At 40.3% G+C, this 22,290-nt stretch overlaps 1 protein-coding gene across 4 annotated transcripts in view; it reads left to right on the top strand.

Annotated features, from left to right (window-relative positions):
* DAB2 (Dab, mitogen-responsive phosphoprotein, homolog 2 (Drosophila)) overlaps nucleotides 1-22,290 on the top strand; it is a 159,421-nt gene that overhangs the window by 111,343 nt on the left and 25,788 nt on the right. The gene's annotated exons all lie outside the window — the stretch shown is intronic.

The following is a 22,290-nucleotide window of genomic DNA, read 5'->3' on the forward strand; positions in this document are numbered from 1 at the left end:
CCTCTTTCTCTGTAGTTTGTGTTTGGAAGGAAGAGAGGCACTCTGTAAAATGAGCGGAGCAGAAATCAGCTTCCAGACACATGGAAAGACTTAAAAATTATGGAGGGGCGACTTCATGAATAGTAAATGTTGTTATTGCACTATAAAGTGACTTAATGAAAAAATTTCTGGCCCTAATCAGGCCAGGCAGGGGAGTGGGGGAGAAGTAAGAAGACAGAAGTAAGGCGAACAGAAGGAGTGGCTGAGGAAAGAAAGTTACACAAATGCCTTCAAGACATCTGATAAGGCTCTGGGAATGGCTTTGGTGGGCTTTATAACTGACCTCCCTTACGGGCTAGAACTTGGCTCCCCACTCAGGAGCATCGACTCCCTGTTGGGGAGGAAGGATCTAGCTGGGATGGGAGAGCCTTGCAGCCACCAAATGGCTTGTCTCCGTGCTCTGTGACAGCTCCATGCGTGGTCTCCTACACCAGCGGCCAGACCTTGGTTAGGTGCTCTCCTCTGGGCCTGGTGCCCACCCACCCCAGGTTCTATCTCTCCCTCCCTGAAGGCAGACAAGCCTCAATGACACTGTAGGAAAGTTTATTGTCTTGAGAATTCAGGAGTATTTGGCATTGAGGTCTCCTTAATCTCTGGGGAAGGACCTTTTGGGTGAAGTGCTGGGTACGTGGCAGTAAACAGTCCTCACAACACAACACAGTGTGCACTGTGGACGGTCTAGAAAGCACAGAGGAGACCGAGTGGTGTTTCCCAATGTGTGGTTGTGGGACAGATGTCTTCTTCTAAATTCTTAATCCGTTTTCTCCTAAAGCGGACTGGGTTATTTTTCTGTTGTAGTTGAATAACTTAACTTCTCCCTCTCCTTCCCTCCGCCATCTCTATCCCTTCTTAGATGACTGCCCCAGAAACCAGTTCTTCTTGAGCTAGGCTAGGCCCTCCCACATTTCAATGAATGACCAGAACAAGCAGATGGCAGAGAACGTCTTCCAACTTTGAACCGTGACACATGCGTAGTTGCCATTCTCGTGATCTTAGACGCAGTTGATCTTCACCTGAGGCCAGAAGGAGAGAAGGCAGCGCAGCACTGGCTAAAAGCCTTGCCTACTTAGTTGAGGACAATCCAAAGTCTGCATTTCTACTCTAGACTTTTTATAGTTTTAGATTCAACTCAAAGTCCAAATTCTTATGCATTAAGCTCATCCGTTGCCTTGCTCGAAAGGTTTAATGGATTTCAGTCACTTCATTTGGGTTGAAGGGAATTGCTTTTCAAGACACTTGTTGGACTGAAGATGGGACGGGGCCTCTGGAAGCTGCTGGTCAGCTGGTTGGGGGTGAGATGTATTGGCCTGCTTGGCCGGGCCTCAGTCACCTGGAGATTAAGAGAGCAGGATAGCAAATGCCTTGCCGAGTGGCTCCCGGCCGGTAGGAGGCTTTGTGGAGACATTGGCCCTTGATGGCCCAGCAAGCGTGGTACAGCTGCTCATTTCTAATTCTACCCTCATGTGCCTGTAAGCCTAAGCCCGCTACCACCAATATTTTTCATCTGGAACCGTTTTGAAGGCTTCATGAGTTTCTCTTCCTCAGTGTCTCCTGACTTGAGGATTTAATTAATGCTCTTGCTCTACCTCGTTTGGCTCAGTGGATAGAGTCCCAGGTTCGATTCTGGTTAAGGGCACATGCCCGGGTTGTGGGCTCAGACCCAAGTAGGGGCCAGGCAGGAGGCAGCCAATCAATGATTCTCATCGTTGATGTTTCTATCTCTCTCTCCCTCTCCCCTCCTCTCTGAAATCAGTAAGAATGTATTTGAAAAAATCATTAACACTTTTCTTAAAGACAAAACTAAGGTGCCGAACTACTTGAGAAGGCTGCTGCAGACTTAGCTCTCGGGGTGCTAGTTGCCCTCATGGCCCCCAGAACATTCCTCCCCCAGGAAAAAGGCCTGAAAGCGGACTGGTTGGGGAGGTTTCAGTAACTGACCTAACACATCAGGTTTCTACCCTCCAAACAGAACCAGAATGAGAACTAGACTGGCGACATGAAACACCGGAGGGGCAGGATGTGGTCATTTAAAATTCTCCCTGGTGCCGCTGTGCAGATCTGACGTTGAAGCATGCCACTGACTTGGTCAGAGATAGGCCCAAATCACATTCAGATGAAATGGCCTCAGGGAAACGTAACTCCTGGGAACAATTCCTGACTTGATTGATTGTGTGAATCAGAAGGGAGACAGGTCATCCAGTCCCCTCCTCTTCAAAAAAACATGCTAATTCTGACGAGGGAAACAAATGATGCTGAGAGTGGACACAAAAGGCTAGCCCAGGCCAGTTTCTGCCTCCCACCCAGCACGATTGGGGAGCCGTTGGGAGTGTGGGTTCTGGAATCCCATTGCCTCCCGAGGTCCTGGTTCAAATCCCAGCCACACCACTGCTGCTCACCTGGCCTTGGGTAAATTGCATCTCTGTACTTCAGCTTTCTTATCTGGAGGAAATAATTGTACCTACCCCTAGGTTTGTTGGGCAGACTTCATCTAACATGCTTAAAATATTTTATTCTATCTCCCTTAGAAATGTATGTTTTCTTCTGTTTTTGTCCCTTGAACAACTGACTTGTGTTATCTTTGGGAGAACTGAAGACAGAATGGAGAATCTTTGTCATAATTGGACACCGCTTATCTACCTGCAAGATGTTAATCATTCAAGCACTTACTGTGAACAAAGCCAGCATGTTTGCTGTGCTCACGCTAGAACAGACAGGGAGTTACTCGCTGTTCTCTGCGTGGAACCCTGCAGTGGGGTTTGGTCAAGCTGACCTCCTCTGGTCTCCCCCCACTCAGACTCCCTCTGAGAGGGGGCAGCCCTTCCCCCTGAAGTCAGCATTACAGCAAAAGGAAGTGGGAAGGGAGGGACCATCCGTGCTAAACTGAGTGACTAGGCTAGAAATAAAATACCTTCTGAGGCAGGCGGCCCTATACTATCATTGCCCACATAGCTGGGCAGGTTGCCATGGTTATTCCCTTACCCAAATCCTTCTCATACCTTGGAAGAAAGCCTGACACTCTAGGGTAAGGAAAATCGGAACAAATCGCTTCCTGGTCTAAAAATGGAAGTTATTATTATTTTTTTATTAAGTGAGGTAGAATCTTCTCTCTGCCCACCTCATCCCTTTCCTCTTCTTTTAAACTTGTTTGAACTCTACTACTTAATTGACTAACTCTTAACTGTTTGTTACATCATCAAGATAGCAAAGCATTAAGACTTATGAAACTTAAGGAACATAAAAGCTATTGCCTCAATATAGACGTATCCTGGCAATTTTTCTCTGCTCCCAGGACGTATAACTCAGTAGCCTTTAACTGCCATACGCTGGTAAGAATTCTGTGCTCCCATGACGTATAAATCAGGGCAAGTAGCCTTTAACTGCCATACGCTGGTAAGAATTCTGAGTGAATAGGGAAGGCCATTGTGTTCAGCTTCAGGGAAGTTGCCAGGAGGCAGAATGCATGAGGGTTGTCCTGTAGATGTTTTTAAGTAACCACAGAGTAAAGGGAGCAGGAAGCATAGGTAAGAGTCCTGGAAAATCTAGGTTTGAAACCCCGTACAACTTGGAAAAAGTTTGGGTGAGGTTTTCTCTGGCTAAAAAGCTATCCTATTTCTCCCTAGCGATGGGCTGTAAAGTATTACAATGAAATAGACTTAGATCTTTATGTGACAGATGAACTGCTGCCGTAAGTTCTCATTTAACAATCAGATTAATTCAGTCTTCCGGTTTGGACACGGGGCAGGCGTGGCGTGTATTTCACAGCTCGAGAGAACTCACGGAAGGCAGTGGCTCTCAGAGTGTGGTCCCCCGACCAGCTACTTCAGCATCACTTGGGAACTTGTTAAAAATGCAAATTCTTGGTTCCCATCCCGGAACCACTGAACCAAACTCTAGCACTAGGGTCCATCCAGCTGTATTTCAACAAGAGCAACACATGATGATAGAGTAACTTTCAAAATTCAGTTGCTTTATAATTCAGTTGTTTTAATGGAAAGCATAATGAAGTATCTGAATTCCTACAGTCATGGACATAATAAAGCAAAGCATTTAAATAGAGCTCAGTTTCACTGAATCTTGGGAGCAGAAAGATGCAAAAGCACAGACCTTGAGATTTTTTCCTGCTATCTCAACTATTGCTTTCTTGATCCTAGGAAAATCGATGTACTCCTTAGTTTTATATTATCACCTCCTTTCCAAATCTTTTCCCCATTCCTGGGGTTTTAAAAGAGCATAATTAATCTCCATTTATTAGGAGACTGTCCCAGTTACTTCTTTAAAAAAAGATTCCAGTAAACTAGACCATTACCCTTGAACCAGATGGTTTTCTCTAACCTATAAAATTTTTTATTTTGTTATTCATGCCATACCCAGAGTGCAGATGAAGCCCTCTCCATAATGGTAAATGCATATACTGTACTTGGTTTTTATAGAGTTTTATGGTTTATGAAGTAATGTTCCATTCTCCCATTTGACTTTCACTTTAAATAACTTAAGATAGAAAAGATATCTCCATTTTTTAACTGTAGTAAGATCAGTAGATATCAGCTTGCCCAAGGTGGTATCATGAAGTGGTAGAGCTGGAATTCAAGCATGAATGTGTATGATTTGAATCTTGGTGTTTACCTGGATATTTACTAAGTCCCTATTATGTGAAGTATGTACTAGGTTGGCAATGGAGGAACTTCCAGTGAGTAGAGATGGAGAAAAAAGTCTACATCCTGTGAAGCAAAGAATGTAAAACATAGGCTTGCCACTCCTTGGACAAGCTTCTCAAGGTCTCTGACCCTTAGTTGCCTCACTCACCTTGCAAAACAGTCCTAGGAATGACTGATGATAATCAGAGACTGATGGTTAGCAGAGATCATACCCTTAGACTGAAAAGTACAAGGATATGATCTAGAAGTAGAGAATTGGAAGTCTGGCTTTGAGAAGGCGTCATAGGTTAGGGGTTAAAAGCTTGGGTTCTGAACCACAAATCATTGTGTTCACAACCCAGCTTAGTCATTTAAGGCAAGAGATATAACATCTGAGTTTCATTTTATCCATTAGTATAATGTGCTGCTGCTTCAGAAATGTACGCTCTAGAACTACAATTCTGGATGTAATAGCTAAGCTGATATCAACAAATGGTCTTGTTCTTGTTGTTTGTGAGCTTTAGGCAGGGTAAAATCTAGACATGACCACATTCAAGCTGAAAATTAGAAGGCCATCTCTCCTACATACCTTGAAACTATTAAATGTAAGGGTCAAGCAGGACAATGAGGCAATGGTTTATAAATCAGGACAGGCACCCAAGTGTTAGCTCTAAAGGTACCACTTGAATCTCATGTGTGCAGGACAGTTGAGTCCTCCTGAGGTCTAGAGTTAATCCACACCCAAATAACTGGAAAGTGAAGAGTAACTTCACTAAATGTGTCCTTATTGGATGTAGCTGCCCCCATTGTTCTAAGCATTTCACCCACCTGGCCTCATTTATTTTTCATATTTATATCAAGTGTCCTATTAGGAGACCAAGACCTGTTATAATCCTCTGTAATGTGTAGTACAAATGCTAAAGTGCTTTTTGCTACCATTTAGTGTAGCAGAAATAAGCCAAATGTGTTTGAATCTATTTCTGAAGGCTGGCGTACTCATATGAAGAATGCTGAACCAGCTTGGCTTTGAGACACAATGTTAGATGAGACAGGAAACATATAATTGGCCTCTAGATTAGAGGACCAGAAGTCAGAATGGTACACATAGTAGGTGCTCAAATATCTGTCCTTTAAAAGAAAGTCTCAGCTCTGTATTGGTGGGGGGGGGGATATTATTTTTTGTTTGTTTTTTTTGTGGGGGGAGGTTTTAACCATTGCCTCTAGAGTTAACATCTTAAATGCAACCCCATTTCTGAAGTAGAAAACAAATTTGTAACTGATAGAACAGGCTCTTCCATCCTTAGCTGGTTGATTATAAGATTTAATATTGATTTCTGCCTGGACCAAGGGGCAACTATAGCTGAGTCTTTTCAGAAACATACATGTACTTGAATTGAAATGGTATTTTATTCAGTGTACAAGCTGTCTTCTGAAGGACATCTTGATGCATAGGTGCTTGCTTAACTGCCTGAAAACTCGTTCTTTGGGATTTCTGATTTATGCAGCTGGCCTAAGGTTCTCAGTGACTGAAAGTGGTTGTTATTGACAGTTGGATGGAAACATTTACCTAACACCTGCTGGTGGACACGTGGAGGTCAACAATTACTGCCTATGAGAAATTTTGAGAAAATGACAACTACTCAACTAGCATATGGCTGTATTATAATTAAGTGATACAGAGTAGGGTCCAGAGGAAAAAAATGAGTATCAGTGTGATAATGGACTTGGCCTTTAAAGGAATGGTGGAGGTCATGCATTCTAAGGAGAAGCACATAAGCAAATGTGTGTCTGAATTATTGGAAGTCTGGCTTTGAGGAGATGACATAGGTTAGAGGTTAGAAGCTTGGGCTCTGAGCTACAAATGACTGTGTTCACAGCCATTTTGGCCAAGAGTGGCAGAGAGATAAGGGGTGGTATCGTTTAGGAAGGAGACATGGATTGCACTGAGCCTTGGATGTCAGGCGAGAACTTAGATTTTTATTCGCTAAGCAGTAGTTTTCCTTGTTAAACCAGGAAGACAAAATGCTGACTCAGATCAATTCACCTGGCTGTATTGGCAGGATGAGTTTGAGTGGAGATTTCTTAGAAGTTGAAGAAAAAGCTGTATTTCATGAGAAGTCAGCAATCCAAGTAGAGAAAAGTTTTGCCTAACTGAATATTAAGGATCAAATGGAAAATATGTTTTTACCCCTATTGTTATAAGTGCACTGCTCTTGACCAGACTGTGTGGGGCTTGGAAAAGTAGGACAACTGATTCTCTGTCCTCAAAACTTCACTGAGTGAGGAAAAGACTTGGACATGAATCAGAGGGCAACACTAGGTCATGGCAACTATAGGAAATTGGTAGGGCTGGTGAGAGTCAGAGAAGACTTCCCTAAGACAGCACACCTTGAGTGGACTTTGAATGACAGGTAGAAATTCAAATAGGTAAGGCAGTAAGTATTACAGGTATTACAGGGTAGGAAGGCAACATGAGAGAGCATGGTGTGTGTGTGTGTGTCCCATGCGGAAGAAATTAGCTTCCCCAGGGAACCAGTGGATACATATACTGTTATACTGTGCATTCTAATTATGAAGGGCTTTGAATCTCTGGTTGACAGTGAGTCTTGGAATTGAACATGGTGCCTGCTTAATGAGAGTCAGGAAGGCCAGGACGTCTGATAGGACATCACTGCAATAATTCAGCCATCAATGTAGGTCAGGTACAGGTAGCGTCTCCTACCACTTGATTCTCATTGAACCTTTTGAGAAGAAGGAAAACTTTATCCCACAAAGATTTTTTTTCCCCCACAAATATTTTCTTTACCTCAAGTATATTCTAAATATACTCAAACGTATTTATGCCGTGTTTCTAGGAAATATAAAAATAACACTGCAATATGAGTTGGCTAATTGTGAGGGACAAGATAGTATCGCTTGTTTGGAAGCAGGAACTTGGGGTGGCAATGAGGCAGGTTGGGGAGGAATGCTAGAATGGAGAAAAAATTGATGAGGAGGAAGGAAAGGTGTGAAAATAAAGGGTAATTATGGAAAATAGAGGGTGGAAGTTTTGCCAGTTTCAATCAGTGTGAACAGTCTAAGATAGAACCTTAGCTTCATGTTGGGCTACAGACAGTACTGCTGTGGATCTTTTAGGTATATCCATATGCAAAATGACTTCTGTAGTTCTGTTTTCAGGTAGTATATGGAGGCACAAAGTTTCTGTTTTCTATACAAGAACTCTTCAATAGAAACGTTGGATGCAGCCATATCCTGTTTTGGACTTTTTATACCTCCTGCAGCCAACACTGGATGAGGGTGAAAATAAAGTCCTATCTCTCTCAAAAGGTCACATTAACCAAGAGTTACCTGACATTACCTTGCTAAATCTTTTGCAACTAGCTAGTGCTCCTTAGATAATCAAAGCCACGACAGGCCATGGGAGGGGGTAGCCAGCACACTTTCATAATATTGCTTCATTTCAATCTGCGATTCAGGAGTTTGGCCTGATCGGAAAGTGACATGATTGCACTCAGAAAATCTGGCAATTCAAAATGCCAAGGAGCCCTGGCTGGGGAGCTGGGTTGGTTAGAGTGTCGTCCCGATACACAAGGTTCTGGGTTCAATCCCCAGTCAGGGCACAGACATGAATCAACCAATGAATGCATAAATAAGTGTATCAACAAATCAAAATGCCAAAGAACACATTTGGTTCTTGTCATCTCTGAATTGCTTGCCCTTCTGCAGTGTGAAAATTGAATGCGAAATGAACATGGTGTTTCTGATGTTTATGAAAACATTGTCAATTCAAAACTTCGGATTTTAAGGTAACTCTGCAGGGAGCATCACAGGTATCTTTCATGACCTGATTGATGTACCATAAGATTCTTCCCTCCCACTGGCTCCGGCACACAGACACTCCTGCAGACTACATTATGGTTATAGGAGACTCCCAAACAGTAAATGTGCATATCCCCCTCGTAAGGAATGCTTCAAGTAAATGTCATAATTTTAAAACTGTCTGTTGAGGAGGCTAATTTAGCCCTTAAGACAACATTTGCATCTTTCTATGGTTGATATTAAGAAAGTAATTTATATAAAATTCCTTGCAGTATGAAGCACTAATTTTGCTCTTATGAATCATTATTAATGGCAGTGAAGTGTTCTACCATAATCAGAAATATTTTCTCTAAAGCACTTAGTTGTAACTATTATTTGCTTGTTCCCTCTCCCTTGCCTGTACTATAAGCCCCTGAGAGCAAAGACCATGTCCGTTTTTTCACTGTATATCCAGCATAATACAGTGTTTGGCACACAGTAGGTGTTCAGTAAACAATAACCAGGTAGCCAGGTGAATGTATGACTCATCATTTGTAACGTTATGTATGCTACTCATTTGTAATGTTACTTGTACATTTTTATTATAGAGTAAGCAGAATGGGAAACTTGAGCTTGCCTTATCATCTGTTGTATAAGTAAAACAGTTATGAATCCTTTTTAAAAAACTTTAAGTTATTTATAATGAGTAATATCCATATGTTCCTCTAGTTTATATCTGCTCAGGGCCTGAGAAAAGCAGACAAGCTGTTACTGAAATTCTCCAGATGGTGTGGTCTTTTCAAGTTCTTGGTTTAACTTCTACCAGTGGAGTATCCATCAGCGCGCATACGTCCATCTGTCCCGATGGTATAATCAGTTGGCTAATAATAATAGTGGTGACTAGTTTTCAACCTGATATTTCATCCAAGGACAACTCCTTAGTCTCCTTCTGTTTTTCCTATTTAAGAATATTCGCTAAACTGTTTACTAAAGAGCTAATAAAAATTGAGAAAATAGATGAAACCTTTGGCTCAACACTGGATAATTAAGGCTATCATTTTGACTTAACACAATCTCTGCCCAAGTGAAAGAAACGTGTTTTTAAAATTTTGCATGTGCAGCTGTATTGTAGATAAAGATGTGATGTCCATTAGGCTTTTTAAAACGCTTAAATTAGGTTGACAGCTCATTACTGTCTGCACAGACGCCAGTGGTTCCAAGAACACCAGTCTGGAAACCAGCAGTACACCATGCCCTGATCAACTTTCAAAATCCTAGCATAAAAGACTTTTTCCAGCCCTGGCTGGGTGGCTCGGTTGATTGGGGAGTCGTCCCATACATCAACAGGTTGTGGGTTCGATTTCTGGTAAGGGCTCCTAGGTTGGGGATTTGATTGATGTTTCTCTCTCTCTCTCTCTCTCTCTCTCTCTCTCTCTCTCTCTCTCTCTCTCTCTCCCCCCCTCCCTCCCTCCCTCCCTCTTTCTTACCCCACCCTCTCCCTTCCTCACTCTATAATTAATAAAAACATCTCCTTGGGTGAGGATTTAAAAAAAAAAAAGAGAGAGGTTTTCCAAATCCTAGTTATCACTTAATTCAAAATGTACTGTTCACTTTTTAATATATCAACAGCTTTTCTCAACAACTCTGGATAGGTAAGTACCAATTAATGATGTCTAAGAAGGTAGTGAAAAGCTTAGAAAGCTTACTGTGGGCAGCATTCTGGATGCTCTCAGACATGTTCACTGTGGAGATCCTCTTAGCCTTTGAATGTAATTTCATGTAACTGAACCTAGAGCATCTTCGCGTGTTTATCTTCAGCCCAAGTTAGACTATAGATTTACCTACATTTAAATATTGCTGACAAGTTACATATCTCTGAGGAATTTGATTTTTAAAGTACATAAAGGCACGTGTCACTTTAATGTCACTATTCTAAATGTGTGAGAAGCAGACATCTGTCTCTCACCCTGCTTCCATCCTACTTAGTCATCATTTCTTGGGTCTGATCTTTCTAGTCTTTCAATAGTTATATAGGGAAACATCTGTAAAATGGGAAATGCCATATATTCTGTTTCAAGCAAGGAGCTATAATGCCATGATTATTTTCGTCAATAGCTGCCTTTTACAAAAGATGTTCCTTTAGGTGCTCGTATTTCAAAATATCATTTCACTTATATCAAGTTTTTATCAAACTGATCTAATGGAAATTCTGTTTTTAGGATGGAATGGGCCTTAGAATGGCGGTTATGAGATGTAGTGGCCTTTAACTATTTTTAGAGCCACCTCTAGGACACTGTTTATTTGAAGTTTGAAGGTCACTGAGCATCATAGCTTGGCATGATGAGATAACCTTGACTCTGACATTTGAGATTTTTAGACCTTAACCTTTCCATTAAAAGGCTTTGTTTCCAAAAGAGTAGCCAAGTTTTTAAATGAAAGAAACCAGCAGTGTTGAATCACTCAAAGTGGTAAATTGATGCAACCACCCTACTACAAAGCCATCTGACTCTTTGATGCCATGGCTCTGTACTGGGATTTGTCACCACCCCGACCTCCACACCACTGCTCAAAACCTCAAAGTCTTTCCAGTACCACTTAGACAAAATATCGTTTTATAAACCACTCTAATCCCGTTTGACCCACCCTTCAACCTTTTACCCTGGTATTTACCCTAGCCAAGTTGACATAAATATCCTTTAAGCATTGCTATCAATTACTCCTTCCCAAATGTATTTTCTGGGTAATGCACTTGTCTGAAGAGCTACCTTAGTTCTTTCTTTGGCATGTGTTATTGTAACACAGAGAAGTTAAGAGCTTAGGCCTGTGTGGCTTTCACTGGCTGGTGAACTGTTCTTGAGCTTCTACTCCTGTCAAGTAGGGATGATAATACCTTCCCCATTGGGTCAATTGAGAAAGTCCTGGCAGCACACCTGGTCTGTAATGAATATTCAATGCATTTAACTTTTAGAAATGTAGTGTTCCTTCAGTGTTCCTAAGAAATCTGTTTAAGCCATTCCCAACCCTGCCCTCCCAATCCACTTTGCTATCTTTTGAGCATGTATCACCTTCTGAACGATTATAACCCATGTATGTGATTCTCCTGCTAAAGTGTAAACCCTCTAAGGAAATAGATCTTTATTTTGTTCTGGATGAGTGCCTGGCACGTAGTAGAGATGTAGGTTTATTACATGAACTAACTTGCTGGCATGCTGATCACTGGCATTCAGGGGCAAATTTTGTTTCCAATCTCTAAATTAATGGCTTTGAGCAGATCGATTACCAAACCCCGATGCTCTGAACAACAACAACAACAAAAAGGCTATAATACTTGAAGGCGTTTTACATTTTCTAATAGCATGACTTCAGAGTGAAATGTAGGGTAGCCAATGACTTATTCTTTGTGTATTCACTTTTGCTAGGCAGTGTGAGATAAATTACATACTCTTTAGAGTGAGAAGGGATGGCATTTGTTTTTCCTTTAAGGGAATTTCTTAGATGGAGGTGAACATGTAGAATGGCATTTAAGGAGGGAACCTCAATACTGGAGAGAGTGACCCTGAGAAAGATACTTGATTCACATCCCACTTCTGATAATTAGCTCTAAAAGTAGAACTTTGATTAGGTTAGAAGAATTAAGAAAACTTGTTAGTGGTGTTTCTCCCACTAGTTTCCTTGGTGTAACTAATTATCCACTTCTATAGTTTGCGAAGAAGTACATTGCTAGCTAATAAAACATTACAACTATAGACACATTCTCAATTTCACATGTTGCTACACTTGAAGGCTTCTGTGAAGTGTAGGAGGCCTTGATCATTACTTTTTTGAGGATTTGTCTTAACCTCCTTGTCTGCCACATTGAGTCTTTTTAATAAAGTTTGGATTAGGAATTTAACAGTGGCTTTCAAAGAAGACTTGTCCTTGTACAGGGCTATAGAGTTCAGCTAAGTAAACAAATGATTGAATTGCATTCTCTGATGCTAAAAATGCCCACATAAGAAGACTAGAAAATAGCAGATGCCACAGTGGAGTGGATCTGTCTAAAGCTTCAAGGACCAACTCAAGTTACTTTTATTTAATGACCATAGAAGAGATCACAAGAGAGATGACAAATGGAGCCCTAGCTAATCACTTATATCCATCCCATGTTTTCCTTAAGTATTTATGTGTCAATTACTTAGCAGGAACAGAATTTTGCCTCAGGTCATTAATGGTTCAAAGAACAGATAAGATTGCTCTGGAAGCTAGTATCTTGCTTAAATATTAAATTTTTTATGACCCAAGGAAACTTCCTTTACCGTGAGTCATTGATGTTGACGTTCCCGTGTAATCTACCTGTTCATGTCATTCTAGAACAATAGACTCAGGTGACACCCCCGTGATTTGTCATCTTAAAACGGTAATGAGACCCTCTAGGGATGGTATGCATTCAACAGGCCTGGGAAAAGAAAACCCTCATTTACCTGCTTATTCTGGAAAGTGTCCCCATGGTAAAGCAGATCTTTGACCAACCTCTTGCCCTGAAGCAGTGGTTCTCAACCTTGAAATCAGGATTTTAAAAAGATTCCCAGTGGTTCTCTAAGGTTGAGAACGACTGCCCTAAAGCCAAACCTTGACCTTTAAGTAGAAATACCTGTGACTTTGAGTGCTGGGCAGGTTTATAAATAATAACTTAATGCGAAGGACACATACTCAACACAATTTCTAGCCAAAGGTCTGAGAAATAAAAAAAAAACAACTTAAAAAAACCCCAATATAATTCATAGGTTTTTAGCACAACTATTAGACAATACAATAAGTGAGATTACCTTAAATCAAACTCATTTAACATGGGAGGAGTGGAGGGTCACCCAGCTTTGGATTCACTCTAAAACTGTCTGCAGCTGGAGATGATTTTGAATAACACATTTTAAAAGACATAAATATAGATCCAGTACACATCTTGATGGTCTAGAAAACCAGAAAAACTAGATAGTCCTAGTATGTAAATTTATCATTTCAAATAAGTTAAGCCCTTTGGGAAGCAGCAAATCCTTTGGCACCATATGAACTAATGACTTGTTTAATTAATGCATTTACTGCCTTTTAAAATATCCAAACTGACTTGTCTATCAGGCTAGCAGCATGACATTCATAAGAAACAGCATATTGTGTGGAATATTACTTCATGTTAATATAAAGGTGAGACACTAATTACTTTTTCTATCTTGTAGAATAATATCTAGATTAAAAGTGAAAAAAAATATGTTGGGTTTGAGAAAAAAATAACATTTTTCTAAGCTCCTCAAAGTCATTGGTTAATGCTATCTCTGTAGCTTATTTATTTATTTATTTATTTTACACAAATGGGTGGCAAGGAAATGAAATATTCAAGATATGAGCCTTTGAAAATGTTGTCTAATGACATAACCAGGTCAGTTTTCTTAGATATCCTATTTGTATGCAATAGGTACAAATTTTCTTTTCCCCTCCCACTGCCCTAGAAAGATTTTAAAGTTAGAAGAGATGACTTAAGAAAGCAGTTCAGTGGAATATATGTGTTAGCAAATCTTTGAAGTTGCTCTTTAAATCCCAGAATAAACTTGATGACATCTGTACAGATTAAGGTGGTGCTTGAGGTCTTTCCTCCTGGTCTTTGATTATACAAACAAGAAAGACCAGTGAGCTGCACCTTCATTTCCTAAGAACTCTGATCTTAGTTCTCTGAAACACCATCATCCATTTTAACTTTATTTGTAGAAGTTCCCTTAAATGACTTGCTAAAGGGGGTATGGAAACTGACTTCCTGAAAGCTTCTGTAGATTAGTAGCGTTTTAATGTTGAGGATTATATAAGAGTGACATTTCCCTGAAAGCTCTGCTAGATACAAGGATCCCCAGATTATTCTTCCAAACTTGCTGATCAGATTGCTTTATGGTCTCTAAGGTCGATGTCTAGACATGTGTGTAGACGGGAGGATCAATTAATTATGACTTACATGATTCCAACAGGTATAATTTTGATTGTATTAACTTGGGTTTATAGTTAAAATTCGTGCAACAAAACCTGTATCACTTACACTTTATAAGCAAAAGTGTGATATTAAGCGGTAGGGTGTTTTTATTGTAACTGGAACTGCCTGTGCTCATTTATCTCTGCAGTGAATGAACTGTACACAGATATTTCAGTACATCAGAACACTTTATTGTTCCAGGTATTGTTTCATTTGTGTGGCAATTAAAATCCCAAATCTGCTCCATTTAGCAGGGGTTGATGTGCAGCTGTTGAGAATTTTTCCATCCCTCGGTTTAAAAATGCATTTATTGATTCCCATGTACTTACTTGGCCCAATACTATTTCCCAAAAGATGAGAGAATGATGAGCATTATGAAACTGGAGAATGCACATAGCTCAAGGATTCGTGCATTTCTGCCACTTTGTCCATCCCGTACTCACTCTGCAGCAACTGAAGAATATTTGTGCAACTGTGTTCACAGTTTCAAAGCAGGTAGGCTAGATATTTCAGGATGTTTTTGGATCCTGTGATCTTAAATGTTTAAGACTCAAGTAGTATTAATGGATCACCTTAAGAAGCAAGAAAACAAGTTAGCAGATTTACCTTTCTCCCTGTATACCAGAACCTGAAATTATGGAGGGATTTCTGATCTGTTAATCTGTCTCATTTTACTATCTTTTCTGCAAGTATCAACCAAGAAGTAAGTAAATGCGCCTATATTCTTATTTCTTCTAGAAGAACTCCCCTGGCCTTTTAGATAGTATTCTGGAAACTTCCTAACGTTTGGCATGCTAGAACACTGTTATTAGGAGGGGAGAGGGTTGGTTTTCAGGTTGCTGGTTCTCTGTAAACCTGAAATTCAGCAAATAAGTAAAATACCCCTTTGTGTGTGTTTTTTTGTTTGTTTGTTTTTTAAATATATTTTATTTCCCTTTGTGTGTGTGTGTTTTTTGTTTGTTTGTTTTTTAAATATATTTTATTGATTTTTTACAGAGAGGAAGGGAGAGAGATAGAGAGTTAGAAACATCGATGAGAGAGAAACACCGATCAGCTGCCTCCTGCACACTCCCCACTGGGGATGTGCCTGCAACCAAGGTACATGCCCTTGACTGGAATCGAACCTGGGACCCTTGAGTCTGCAGGCTGACGCTCTATCCACTGAGCCAAACCGGTTAGGGCTCCCTTTGTGTTTTTAAATGACTCCTTTTTCTTTTGTCTTGAGAGCAGTCCAGTCTTCTCTAAGGGAAACGAGCTAAATCATGAAGAAACATTCTAAAAGTAAATATATATCAAGCACACGAGATACTAGTAAACAGCGATGCTTTAAAAAACCACTATTCTTAATGGGGTTAGTTAGTAGGAGGGCCAACATTCTTCTTGGAGATGAAGCCTAAATGCCCTGTTGGCAGTGGATATCTTGCCCAACTAGAACAGATCATGGCAGATGTGGAATTGTGAGACAATGGCAAGTTTCTCATGGAAGGTTAATGCCAAGTCTAAGGATAGATTGAACAGTAACACAAAGGGCATATTCTACTGCAAAGGCTACCTAGAATCCAGAGACAGTATCTTAGAATCAGATAACTTGAACTGATCTTGAGTAGAGTCTACGCAACTTTTGTCATGGTTTTGGTCTATGTACAGACATGTAACAAAAATAATTCCCCGTGTCTATAGCCAATTACTATATACACCTCAGTTTGACTACTCTGTGCTGATGTTACAAGACAGCTGCATTCTTCTTTCTTTAAACCCTTTGAAACACAGCATGCATCTGAAACGGGAGTTGCAAACAGGTACAGAAACACTCAAGCAATGGCTTGAAGAATTATATCAATGTAGGGCTCTGGCTGAAAGGGAAGCCACAGTGGGATTTGATCTAATTCAGCCAGATCAATTAAAGAACAAACCAAATATCAAGCCGTGCTTCTTGCGCTGGCTTTTGGAAAAGGACAAGTTTAAGATTACCTGCCTGCTTTTAAAGTGGCCTGATGTGGTTATATCATAAAGTAATTCTATTGGTGTTTATAGCTTAATGTTTCAGATGCTTCTAAATAACATGCTTTTAAAACTCTTCTAACTTCCACGTAGATCTTCAAGATGACTATTGCAATGCACTTGAGTCAAGGGAAACCTGTTTAACAGGTTTATGTGTATAAACATCATAGGTGATGTCACAGAGAGACTCAGATGGATGAACTGTTGTCTCCTAGTGTCCACATGCTAGATATGCTGCACATGCGTATCAACTGCATCCGGGATCGTTTCACTTGGGAGTGAGAAAGCACAACTGGATGTTGTGTGTTCTAAGAAACAAACTCCTTAGACCCATTTATATGAATTCTTTAATATCTAGCTCAGAACCAGGTAGAGGATTTAATTTTGATAGAATTATCTACCCTAACTGAGAAAGGATAGACATGAAAACAATGCGATATTTGCAGGTCAGTTTGGGTAAGAATACGCCGATAAGAGGAAGGATTATTAAAAAGAGTATGAATTGTGTCACTATATTTACCTAGGAATCAATGGGTACACTGATGGTTATTTTCCCTCACCTTGACTTCTTAGCTTTTTTACTATCTTTTCTGCAAGTATCAAGCATACTATCAATTGTACATTTAGATGCCGAATTCAAAAAGTCATGTGTTCACTGTGTTTTTATGCCAGTTTCATAATGCTTCTCCTCAAATCACTGGCCCAAAGGCCTTGCAATAGAAAATTTCTAGAGGCTCCATGGTAGTAGTAGCATTTTAAAAAAACATTTAAAACCCTAAAATTGTTTATGTAAATTTCTCATTCTTTAGAACTCTCTCTTCCCTTGGATTTAGGATGCAAGGGAAGCAGAATGAAATATAGTATCCTATGCCATCTAATTGTACAAAATAGAGCTCTTCTAAATTCAACCTTTAATTTCCAGGCGCTCAACCCAGCTATCTATGAACACTGTAGCTTTTTGAAATCTTCTTCCTTTTTCATACTCTTTTGGTATACTTCCTGGTTACTGTCATTTCATAACTAGACATACCAAACCATGTGAGGTCCCCTTCTGTCCTTGTCACTATAGCATGGGGTATCCCCAGCCCATGGCAGCAACCCAGTGTAGACTGGTGTGCTGCCATTAAAACATGATGATGTTGTCCACTAAAGCAAGTGCTCTGATGACTGAAACAGCCGCTGTGTCACTGGACCTGCAGTGAGGTCTGGGAGGGGAGAATGTTTAGCAGAGTCCTGCCATGGCCCTATAGGCCCTCTTGTCACACAGCTCTTTCAGTGTCTCATACATACCAACCACCAGCCACTTGAGGCCTGTCCAAGAGCCAAGGTATCTTCTGGGTGAGATGGGAACCCTGGCATCTGAGCCTAGGATTTTAGTCTAGACATTTTACCTTCTACCCATTCTCTAACCATAAGGACTTTCCCCTCTCCTGCACCCCTCACCCTGTGTTGGACCACTTCAGTCCATTGTCCATTTCCCATAAATGGCTTAGCTTGCTATACAAACTTACCCACCAGATTGCCAACTACCTTTGAGCCTAAAGCCCAAGGTATATGGGGAAGGGTAGCTTTTTTCAAATCCCTCTCACCCCCCAAAAGCCATATTATCCTTTCTTCCAAAGCAGTGGACTCCTAATAGCCTTTCCTCAGAATTAATGAGAATCACTCATGGCTTCTTCGGTGACTCAATATCTATCTAATAAAAAGAGGACTGGCTGATGAACATGTACTTATATTATGACCTTGAGCTCAAGGATGCAGTCATTATGTTGCCGATCTCTTTCCCACATGACACGTACAAAAGAGACAATAATAGATAAGAAAGCAAATATTTTATCATTAGGAGGATCAGGAACCAATAACACCCAGATGCAGACCTCTGGTGATTCTGGTGATACTATACACTAGACTAGAAATCCCCCATTCCCTTTTCCATGTCAAGTTATGCCCACTTTATTGTCCTGCCCAGCTCACTTGAGATACACAGAGCACATATACCAGAGCCTGGTGATCCAGGTCCAGATGGTCCCTGGTGTCAGGGAAACCATGACAGAGCATAGCTCAAATGATCCAGTGCCAGCAATGTAAAGCAATGATGGAAACCTCCAAAACGTCAATGTCGCTTCCTTCCTTTTGTTGAAGTGACTTAAAAGATAAAGTTGAATTTCAGTTTTCCTGTTCTGTTTAGTCTAAGCTGGAAGAGGTCACACTCGAGAACTGGGATAGAATAACGGATTGACTGTAGTATTAAAGTTGAGATGGATAGACTCTCTAATTTTAGTTAATCTAACCACAAGCCTCATGGGTCCATATTCACAAAAAATTCCACATGGTCAAAGGACCTCAGGGATATTCCAACACTGCTTCCTTCGATAGGGTCTGAATAAGTGTAGGGAGGATTCTAGATTCAATCCCCCCTGCATGCCTTTGTTCATATAAGTATATTATCTCTGCCCCACTTTTCCAAAATACTGGAGTAAACTCTCATTATGAATTTATACTTTCTACTACTTCTAACCCTAGAGTTAAGTGTTCAAAGATATCATTGTACTGAAATAACTGAGTGATACCATTATAGAGTTGATCATAAACTTAACACATCAGTTCAACTTGTGAACAATGTTTAGACATTTCTAGTGAATTGGTTGCTAAGCCCAGTCTAGAGAATGGACTTTCATTTGGATTGCATTAAGCTCATTTATAAAGCTTAAAGTCTCCCAAACACTCTTTATTATGATGACTATTTGTAGGCCTACTAGGAGCCATTCTTAATAAAAACTTACTTTAAAAACAAAATGGGTGGGGGTGAGTACAAAATTAGGAGAGGTCATAATGACTCAAGAATAAGAACTTATGCCAACATAAGAACTCAAACTTCCTATCATGCTTTAAAAAAACCAAACAAACAAACCCTAAAAGGCCAAGCACTGAATAGTAGAGAATGTACTGAAATAAACTTGAATTCTTTGATCTGCGAGTTGCGTCTCAAACCTAGCCAAATACTTTCTTCCCTGCAGCCAAATCAACATTAATGAGCCATTTTGACCAAGTAGGACTCCAGCGACCTAGGCAAGAAAGAATTCAGCAGCGATGTATAATTAGACCCATAAAATCTTTTTTCTGTTTTGGTTCAGAAAACATCTGTGAAATTCCATTTCAAACTATTCTGCTAAGCTATTTTCTTGTTCTTTGCTTGGTATATCTACTAAATGGCAGTTCAATCTCTCTATATAATGGGCTTTATACAGCCTTCTTAAAGTATAGTTTTTAAAAAACCGACACACATAATATCTAGGAATAAACAGTAGAGTCTCATGTTAAGACCTAGATTTCTCTTGGCACCAACTCTATCCACAATCAGCTATGTAACCATGAGACAAATTATACACTCTTTCTTGTCCTCAGTTTCCTAACCTTTATAATGAAAGGGTATGACCAAATATTCCCCGAGTTTCTTCCAGCTCCATAGTCTAACCCACTTGCTGTTTCTTTTAATGGACAAAGGATTGTGGGAGTAAACCATTGGACCTCACACTTGTCAGTACATTGGAATCATCTGGGACTCTTTACAATATATTGATGCCTGAGTCCCTTCTCCAGAGATTCTGGTTTAATCACTTTGGGGGTGGCATAGACCTTGACAGTTTGAGAGCTCTCCAGTAAAATTTCCCCAAGTGCTCTGAGTTAGACCTTCTAAACTGCCAGTAGTAATGATGTAGACTTAGAGTTGACTCAGGATCCATTAAAACAGACATCTCTGGATAACGTAGAGTAGATTTTTGTTCCCACAGTCCTGCCATCAGAACCTGCCCTCTGTCAGCTCAGAAGCCAGAGTTGAACAGAAGGTGACTCCAATATTGGCAAACCCTCTCACTTTTTCACCTGGGCCTTACTAATTAAAACACTATATTCCTCCATGTTTCTATTTACCAGCTGTTTACTTATTGGTCCCAGTTGTTCTGCAACTGTTTAAACACTTGCTGTGGAAAGCAATGTTGGATGCAATATAAGATTGCACAACACATAGTGTCTATGAAGCCTAACTTTGATTTAATCACAGCTGCCATTTGTTAAGCACTTTCCATATACATGCAAGGCACTGAGGTCTCTACATAAGTTCTTATTGATTTCTCATAACAATTCTGCACACTATATTCCCATTACAGGTGAAGAAATAAATATTAGTTAAGTTGTCTCAGCCACAGAGCTAAACGACGGTGAAGTTATCTAAGATTCCCAAGCCTGAACTCTTAGTTGCTATGCAATCTCACCTCTGCTCACAATGAACTGTAGAGGGAACTCGTAAATCTGGTCAGACTTGGTTCCAAATATAGGGAACAGCTTCTTGGTTCAGGGCTCTTAGTGTCCGCTCAGTCCCGTAGCATCCCTTCCAAGGGTTAAAAGCAACGATACGTGCTCTCTGTAAATGCCTAACTTGTGTATACCTCCTTGACTCAGGCATGTTTTGTTACTGAGGCCCCTACAGCTGTGTCAGCATTTGCAAGCAGATCTTTTAAGGACTCCTTTTCGGTGTGCATTTACGTAGTCTCACCTCCCCAATTAAAGAGGCTGCACAAATCTTCCTGTCTGCTCAGCGTGGCTTTTGCAGGTAGAGTAAGCCTTCCTAAAAGCATGGGCATCTAAGCAGCTAAGGGAGAAAGGAGTTACATCAAGTTTCAGAAACAGCCTAACTTGACTGCCTCATTTCTGGCAACCGTCCTCATTCTCAAAAGGCTGCTTTGAAAATAGTGGTGAAAACTGTTCTCTGCCCTCTTGGACCCTGAGATCTGCCTGGGAGGTTAATATTTCACATGCCCTAATGCAGTACCTCAGCTGAGACAGGCATGAAGTTCTAAAGGACAAGGAAATACATTTTGTGACTGGTACAAAGTACTGGATGCTCTTGGTAAAGATGTTTATGTTGCTTTGTTCTTGACTCTCCTTAACTCCCCTAACTGTGTCTATTTATGTGGCTCTTCCTGGAAAATTTACTGATATCTTAAAGTCAATGGGATTATGACTTTGAAAGCAGCTTATAAAATACAGGTTAAAATCAGTGAGCTTTAAAAAAAATAAAGAGTAGCAGCATATATAGTAGAAACAGGGACATAGATCATGTTCAGTTTTGAGCTCAGAGACTTACTAGCAAATAATCTTGTGTTACCGAGTCCATTTCATTATTCATAAAGCAGAGACACATTCTATTTCATGGAGCTGTCAGGATAAATGTTTTAAGTGCTTGGTAGGTTAGGTGTTTGTCTCATTCCCCTTAACATTAAAAATAGATTCTCTACCATTTGTGGAATGGGCCTACATTTCAATAAGTCCTTAACTCAAGTTACTCCTTTACCAGCATTTTGACTTGAGGCTGACTAAGAAATTTCTTCTCTGCTCTGTATAATTAGGGCTAGAAGGTAGACTGGGCAGAAGGTGGTAAATTGGTGTCAGGATATTGCTTTAGAATCCTGGAATTATTAATTAGTATCATTGCTGATACCAATATATTCCTACTGATGGAAAAGATAAGCAAGAATAAGGAGCTGCCAGCCAAGTTTGCCTCTACACAAATGTGTTCTTATGCCGAGCATTCTAGGGTTCTAAATACTGGATGTCTTGCATGCATAACTTTAAGGGCTAAACAAACTATAGCAGATTAGCAGATTTTTTCATGTTTTTATTTTATTTTTTTTAGTGCAAAGGACATAGTTGTCTTCAGATGACTCACGCAGTGTTCTGGTTTACATTTCTCAGAGCCTTCTCAGAAAAGATGTTGCAAGCTCCAAAATCTCTCCCAGTCATCTGATTCTTATGCCATGGAAAGGGGAAGTC

This window comes from Myotis brandtii, unplaced genomic scaffold (genome assembly GCF_000412655.1).
Source record: "Myotis brandtii unplaced genomic scaffold, ASM41265v1 scaffold384, whole genome shotgun sequence".
In the NCBI taxonomy this organism is placed as follows: domain Eukaryota; kingdom Metazoa; phylum Chordata; class Mammalia; order Chiroptera; family Vespertilionidae; genus Myotis; species Myotis brandtii.